The following is an 8035-nucleotide window of genomic DNA, read 5'->3' on the forward strand; positions in this document are numbered from 1 at the left end:
AGAAAACGGTTAAAAAAAATCACTAAAATATCTCAAAAAAGACAGAAAATAAATGAAATATCCACAAACACAGGTGTGACAATAATAAAACATCTCAATAATTAAATATATTGAAATCACTGAAATACAGCATAAATACATTTACACTCCATAAACTGAATGCTTCTATCTTTTAAATCAGTTTTAGAATTAGTGAATTAATTGTTGTGTAAATGATATATTACTCAAAACATATATAATCATTTAAGTTTAAAGAATAAGAATAATTAATCTTGAGGGTTTATTCACGATATGCTACCATTATAATGTTGATTCTTAAAGATTTGTGTGCTTCTAAGTGATGTTGTTCTGCAGGACAGGAGTCCCGTCTTTGGGAGGAAGCAGATGAGTGTGTGACTACCAATAAGCTGATAATCGATAACCAGGATGAACTGTGGATGCGGGGAAGACAGGCTGTAAAGATCAAGGGGCGTAGATTCCAACGAAGAAACAAACGATCAAAGGAATAAAGGAACAAACAAACAAATGGACAGATCAGAGGAAGATGTGAAACAGCTTGTGTGACATATTGTGCAACCTGTCATGTGACTGAATCGTATAAGACAAAGGTCTGAGTCTCACTCTGTCTGATGCTCGGGAGAGTTTGACCCGGAGCTCTGTCATGCAATATTCAGTGTGTGATTAAATTGATTAATTGAGACCGCGCTGAATTAGTTTCGTCTTTACAAACGAACACGCGGAGAAAAGAGAATCTTCTCCAACATAATCTACAATATTCCTCTGTTAATGTACAGAGTTCTGTAAGAAAAATAAAGAAAAGTGATTTAAATAACTTTTACTTGACTGTCTGATAAATCTGTTTGACTCTGAGTACAGTAGCTTCATGTGTAGTATTTAGTTTTACTAAATCAGCTTTCTAAACTGGGCTGCAGGTGTCTCAGTGGTTAGCATCATCACCTCACAGCTAGAAGGTCGCCGGTTGGCGTCCCGGTGAGGACACCCGGGATCTTCCTGCGTGGAGTCTCCATGTTCTCCCCGTGCAGCGTGGGTTCTCTCCGGGTTCTCCGGCTTCCTCCCACAGTCCAGAAACATGCTGAGGTTAATTGGTGATTGTAAATTGTCCGTAGGTGTGAATGTGAGTGTGCTTGGTTGTCTGTCTCTAAGTGTAGCCCTGTGATAGACTGGTTACCTGTCCAGGTGAACCTGCCTTCACCCTGAGTCAGCTGGGATAGGCTCCGCCCCCCATGACCCTAGTGAGGGTTAAGGTGTAGAGATGATGGATGGAACTTTCTAAACTGCTTTAGAAACCTTACAATCATTATAAAATGATGGATTTTTGTCTATACTCTGTTACAGCTGACTTGATAAAATAAAAAGTCATTTGAAATGAAATTAAATGAAATTAAATGAAAAATACTTTATTTATCCCAGAAGGGAAATTCAATCTTGTAAAAGCTCTTTAAAAAAAAAAAAAAAAATCAATATAACATATATTCTATACAACAACAATATTTCCTGTATTTTACAGAATTCTTGTTTGAGTCTGTTTGAAACCTGCTTCAGTTCCATCTGTGATTTAATTTTAAATCCCTGTCAGGTTCTTACCTGAAGGCCTCTGAGTTCTGTACATACTGGAACCTTGTGTAGAACCTGAACCTGGTCCTGGTTCTGGTCTGAAGCTGTGATAAACGTATTTACGGCTTCGTGTGAGTCGTCTGTATTTGTTTAAATTAAGACAACATCTGCTAAATGTTGGCAAACTTTGATCTGATGATGTTAAAAGTTCTGAGTGACGGTAAATACGTGAATCAGCTGTCCAGGTGAACCCACCTGTGAATAAATTCCTCCTCATAGGAGGAGACACTAACGAGCTGTTAACGAGATGTCTGAGCAGAAACGTTCAGTCCTGATGAACTGAAAACCAGCTGTGGGATGTGATGCTGTTGCTAGGCAACCACAGCATCAGCTGAAGCTCAGCTGTCAGTCAGCTGCTTGTTGTTTTCTGCTTTGATGTTATTTTCTAATTATTTACTTAACTTTTATGGATTATTTTTTTATCTAAAATTCATAACTGACATTTCTTTTCTTACTTTAGTCCTCTATTTTATGTATTCTGTTTTTTTTTAATTATTATTTTTGCTGTTGTCAGCAGGTGGAAACTGTTGCAGAAACCAGTCAGTACACTGGTCGGGTCACATGATGGCGTTTCTGCAGGCGGCTACAGGTTCTCGTGTTCCTGCAGGCGGAAAGACGAAGACAATGTCCAGCTGCTCCGAACAATGCAGACCGACCCCCCGCTGTGGAATGGCAGCAATGGCAGCAATGGGAGCAATGGGAGGAACCCAGCAGCTGCTGGTGTCTGTCTGCTGTGTAAGACCCAAACAGATAAACTCTGTCATTAGGTTCTGTCAGATTCTATCAGCCAGAACAAAACTAAAACCAAACCAAAACAAACCCAGAACAAACCAGAACAAAGCAGACGTAAAACCAGTAAACGTCAGCGATGGACTGAAGGAACGAAGCAGCTCAGAGGACAAACAGGATCAGTTGCTGCATCAACACAGCAGGTGGTTCTGATGGTTCTGACAGCAGCTGTTCTTCTGCATTTCATTCAGCAGGTTAGACCCTCATCAGCCCCTCAACACCCGCCCATAAGGAGGTTCTGGTGCGGTTCTGAAGGTTGCAGTAGTAACTGTAATGATCATCATGGAGGTTCTGTTAATTAAAGATGAGTTTAGTGGTTCTTCTGGGTTTCAAGATGCTCTTCAGGTGATTTTGGAACTCTTTCAGGTAGCTGCACATTTTGGAGGACCGTTTCAGAGTCCTTCTCCCCAAACTGGATCAGAGAATCTTCTAGAACTCAACAGTTCACAGACACCTCAAAGGTGCTGGTCGGGTTCTGGTTCTGTGGATGTTAACGGGCATGTCCTGCTGCCGTCATGTTTGTGTCTCCGTGTTTCTGTGCAGAACTGATCGAGGTTCTCCGAGCTCTTTGGGAACGTTTGAAAGCAGCACCTTGTTCCAGGTGAGGACGAGTCTGAACCTGCAGGACGACAACGGATCTGAAGTCAGATCTGATCCGCTGCCGCTCGGCCTGCTGGGAGCTGAAGAACAGAGAACATTTAACCTGCCTCCATCAGAACTAACAGAACCGCAGGAGTTCAGAACATTAGAACCAATGAACCCCGAACACAGACAGACAGCGCCCCCTACAGGTTCATTACAGCCACAGATTAAACTCCACCTTCAGCTACTCTGACGTTCTGAAGGTTCCACTGTCACAGTTCTGCTCTCAGTCTTGTTGCGTTTGGACTCATCCTGGTACCGGCTCTGTCCGGTGGGTTTTTGGGCTGAAATTGTGTTTTTGGAATGTTCCAACTCAGACTCGTTGCTTTGACTCGTCCTGTGTAGGACTCAGGTCCGATCGGTTCTGTGGTCTGGTGCCACACTTTAGAGCTGGAACATGCAGAACTGTGTCAGACTAAACAAAGGTTCTGCTGTAGAAGCTGCATCAGCTGCTGTCAGTTAATCTAAAGTGTTAAAGCAGCTTCATGATCCAATCAACACTCATCAACACCTGCAGCTGAACCGCCAGGTCGGGTCGGCTCCGCCCCCTCAGGGGAGGGAGGTTCTGCCAGAGTAAAAACAGCCGAGTGATGAAGGGACCGAACACTCAGGAGCTCCGAGGCAGAGAAGGTAAGAACTGTTCTGTGTTTGTGTTCTGAGCAGAAAACACTGAATGAGACTTTGTGTTCTGTGTTTGTGAGACAGACGGTCCGGTTCTGCTTCAGTTATTTTAAGCAGACGTTTGTTCGTGTTATAAATCATCAGCTGAGTGTCAGAGCAGCCGGAACATGAGACCAGAAAGCAAAGCATCAAGAACCGCAGAACTTCAGCCCAAAACAAAAAGCACATAAACAACAACAAAATATAAACAAATAAACTGTAAAAACATAAAAATAGACTAAATTTAAAAATGTAGTAAAATATAACAAAACAAAAAGGTGAATTCATTAAAATAAACAAAAACAAAAAATAAGAATTAAAAATGTAAAACAAAAAAAGTACAATAATAGAAATACGCAAAATAAAAAAACTTTTAAAAAACAAAAAAATGCATAAAACCTCAAAATCAACAAATTTAAAAACAAAAAAAATTAAAAAGTAAACTGAAGTCAAACAATGTATTCAGCAGAACATCCAGCACAGAACCACAGAACCACAGAACCACAGAACCACAGCAGCACGACGCGTGATGGAGAACAACAGCTGCTGCACAAACACAGGAAGAAGATTCTTGTTTGGAGACAGAAGATGAAGCTCAGCTGCTTCAGGAGGAAATGTTCTTCAGGTTCTCTGACAGAAACTGTTGAGGTTCTGTCGTCTGGACGATAAGAAGTTTGATGGAATAGAACAGAACCAGCTGAAAGGCATAAAGACGACTGAGAAGCTTCTGTTCTACTGATCAAAGTAAAGCTGATGAACTCGTTCCAAAGATTCATCACATCTGATGCAGCAGAACTGGTGCTGATGTGAAACTCTCCTCCTGAAGACGTTCTCTTAGTGTTCTGGTGCTGGACAGAACAAAACCTCTGAGCTGAGATCAGACAGAACATCATTCATCAAACCCAGTTCATGGTGGCAGCAGAGAGCATTGTGGGAGTTTAGCAGTAACGGGACCGTGACGGACTCTGAGGAGGTTCAGGACCTCCAACCAGAGAGCATGTGTTTAAAACAATCAATCAGAGATCCTAGATGATCTTTGTGGTACTAAAATGGTTCTTCTGTGGCAGCACTGAGGACGTGTTTTTGGTTCCAGTCAGCTCCTTTGTTTTTCAGAGTTCTGGTCTGAAGTCACAGAGGCTGAATGTGTGTTCTACAATCTGTTCCACATGTTCCTTGGACATCATGATGACTGGACTGCAGGTGGATCAGTGGTTAGCACCGTTAGCTCCTCACAGCTAGAAGGTCGCCGGTTGGCGTCCCGGTGAGGACACCCGGGATCTTCCTGCGTGGAGTCTCCATGTTCTCCCCGTGCAGCGTGGGTTCTCTCCGGGTTCTCCGGCTTCCTCCCACAGTCCAGAAACATGCTGAGGTTAATTGGTGATTGTAAATTGTCCGTAGGTGTGAATGTGAGTGTGCTTGGTTGTCTGTCTCTAAGTGTAGCCCTGTGATAGACTGGTTACCTGTCCAGGTGAACCTGCCTTCACCCTGAGTCAGCTGGGATAGGCTCCGCCCCCCATGACCCTGGTGAGGATTAAGGTGTAGAGATGATGGATGGATGATGATGACTCTGACCTTCTGTTAATGGCTGTAGTTTCCGAAACAGAAACTGCTGATTGGTTCTCAGGTGGAACCAACTGTTCCGCTGGAACCAGAAGTTCTATGTTCTGTTTGTGTTGTTCTGGCCTCAGCTTCATGGTGATGAAACACAGAGTTTCATCCTGATCGAAGCAACATCACAAATCCTGCCTGAGTCCACGGCAACCAGCCTCCTCCTCTGTTGCCACGGCAGCAGCTGCTACCTGCAGGGGGAGGTCCGTTCTCCTCTTGGAGTTTAGCTGTCCGACAGACAGGACTGAGAACCATCAGTAACATGACTGAGGAGGTTTTACTCACCACCTGCTCGTACAGTTTGGACTCTTCTCTGACTGTAAAACAGAACATTCTGAAAAACAGTAGAGAAAGTCACAGCTTTATAAATAATGAGGTAGAGATTGTGATGCTAAAGTGTAGAAGCTCTTCTCTGTGTTCTCCTCCATGTTCTCGTCCACGTTCTCTGATCAGAGTGTAGAACTTTCTCAAACATTCTGTTGTGGTGATTGTTCCTCTGTGATCCTGTTTGTTCTGAGAGAAGTTCCTCCTGGTGTAGATGTTCTGGAGAACACTGTGTTCGTGTTGCGTTCTGCTGCGGGGTGAGGATGCTTCTCACAGACTCGACTTTTCTGCGTTTGTGGTTCAGAAACTGGAGTGTTTCTGTTTGAGCTGCTGAGAACCTCAGTCAGAGCTGCAACCAAAACCCTGTGGCTGCCTCACGTCTCTTTGTGGTTGTGTTGCAGCACCATGTTGTATTTGAAGCAGAAGCTCGTCGGTTTCATTTGAAAACATACACCGTGGTTACCGAGGCAACCAGAGTCAGGCTGACTGACGGCACAGTGATGTTGTTTTGTCTGAGGATCTTCACAGTCAATACAAACCTGCACACACGAGTTCTGCTGCGACGCTGCGACTCGTCCTCCAGCTGCAGCTTCACATGAATATCAGGGAGTCTGTAGACTCATTAAAAACAAGCCGGAAAATATCTGTTACATTCTTATTTTTCAGCACAAACAGCTTTCAAAGCGCGATCAAAAAGTTCAACATCAGCAGACCAGGTTTGGTGATGATCAGCCTTCATGTGGAGGAGCGTCGTCGTGACCAGAGGAGGGTCTGTGGTTACCATGGTCAATGCTAAATGGTCTGCACTTCTACATCTCCTTCTGCCGTAGTGCTACTCAAAGCGCTTCTTTACAGTGTGTTTCTCATTCACCCATTCACACACATTCATACACCAGTGGCGACAGAGCTGCCACGCGAGGCGCTGCTCGCCACACGGCGGGATCGAACTGCCAACCATCAGTGGACACAGAGCCACAGACCATGGTTACCACCCAGCCACCCCTTCAACAGACGGGGCAACCAATAACCACAAAAAGATGCAAAATTTAAAAAGAAATGCTGCTAAAGGACCAAACAAATATACAAATGACACTAAACAAGCAGGAAGCAAGCAGCCAACGGAGCAGAAAACGGTGTGAAATGAGCTCTGACACTGAAATGTGTGTGAAGCTGCAGCATTAAATCGGCCACCTGTTGCCTTCCTTTCCGACACACACTCGCCTCATTCTTGTGTTTCTGCAGCAAACAGGCTGAATAAAAGCTGTGTGTGCGCTCTGGTATGTCAGACACACGGATCAGATCAGGCATGTCGCGTCCTGTCTGCCTTCGTCACTGTAATCTGTGGAAAAATGATCCTGCGCCTTGTTTGAGCCGCCTGCCAGCCGAGTGTGTGGGCAGAGAGTCCACGGAGCAGCAGGTCCACCGAGCCGCCGCCATCGGAGAAGACCAAGGAGGCAGTCGAAAGCTCCGGCAGGACGCAACAGGTAGGACCAGGTCACATGGCCTCAGCTCCAGCTGCTCCAGCTGCTCAGGGCCGTCTACAGCTTTCAACCGATTCGTGTTTGTCAGAGGTTCAATCTGAGCTGCATCCACTTTGCCTCACCGCCTTCACTTGTTCTGCTGCACAGCGCCCTGAGGGAGCGTTTACTGAGCACCCGGTGCAGAAAACGACCAAAACAGAAGCAAAATAATACAAAAACAAATATGGGCGAGTTGGAGACAGTAAAACGTTCTACAGAGAACCTGATGAGCAACAAAACATGACAACAGAACCTGCAGAAAGGAAGTCACCTGACTGTTCTGCACACGCTCAGTAGATGACAGAACCTCCAATGATTCGGTCAGACTGACTCCATGTTTCTGGATCTCCTCACAGAGCGACGCCCACCAGACCAGCATCAGAGTAATGCTGAAGGTTGGATCAGCTCAGACGAGGTTCCTCAGGGATCGATGCTGGATCCTGTTTTGTTTTACAGTGAAGATTAAAGAATAGTTGGTTCGTTCAGTGGAAGTAAGAACAATAGGGACGAACGAGATGCTGTTTGTTTGTGGAGGCTTTGTTCTGTTCTGGTTCTGTTTCATCACAGGAACCAGTGTTTTCTGGTTCTTCATTTCTGAAGCTTCAGGACCTGAAGCTCAGTTGATTAGTTTTGTTTTTCCTGCATTTTCAATTCTTGCAGTTGTAGAAAAATCCAAATAATTTGACCAGTAAAAAGGAGAGCAGGGCATGCTGGGAAATGTCGTCTCTTCCCACCCTCCTGCTCAGGTGTCGGTTCCTGGAAGTTGTCGTCATATTGAGCTGCAGATTCATTGAAACGTGAAGCTCTGCAGGCTGACGGGCGTTTACTCTCACTGTAGATGCAGCTCACAGCCCACT

At 44.7% G+C, this 8035-nt stretch overlaps 1 protein-coding gene and 1 long non-coding RNA gene across 2 annotated transcripts in view; one reads left to right on the forward strand and one right to left on the reverse strand.

Annotated features, from left to right (window-relative positions):
• Positions 1 to 207: 207 nt before the first annotated feature.
• Positions 208 to 8035, reverse strand: part of LOC103369560 (uncharacterized) — a 14419-nt gene continuing 6591 nt past the window's right edge. The window contains exons 2-3 of the long non-coding RNA XR_520843.1: positions 4917 to 4920; positions 208 to 767 (exon numbers count right to left, since the gene is read on the reverse strand). This is a non-coding gene — a long non-coding RNA (uncharacterized LOC103369560). The remainder of the gene's footprint in view (positions 768 to 4916; positions 4921 to 8035) is intronic.
• Positions 7070 to 8035, forward strand: part of dlk2 (delta-like 2 homolog (Drosophila)) — an 8441-nt gene continuing 7475 nt past the window's right edge. The window contains exon 1 of the mRNA XM_008298307.1: positions 7070 to 7142. The gene's annotated coding sequence lies outside the window, so the exon portion shown is untranslated. The remainder of the gene's footprint in view (positions 7143 to 8035) is intronic.

This window comes from Stegastes partitus, unplaced genomic scaffold, assembly GCF_000690725.1.
Source record: "Stegastes partitus isolate 25-593 unplaced genomic scaffold, Stegastes_partitus-1.0.2 Scaffold1304, whole genome shotgun sequence".
Classification (NCBI taxonomy): domain Eukaryota; kingdom Metazoa; phylum Chordata; class Actinopteri; family Pomacentridae; genus Stegastes; species Stegastes partitus.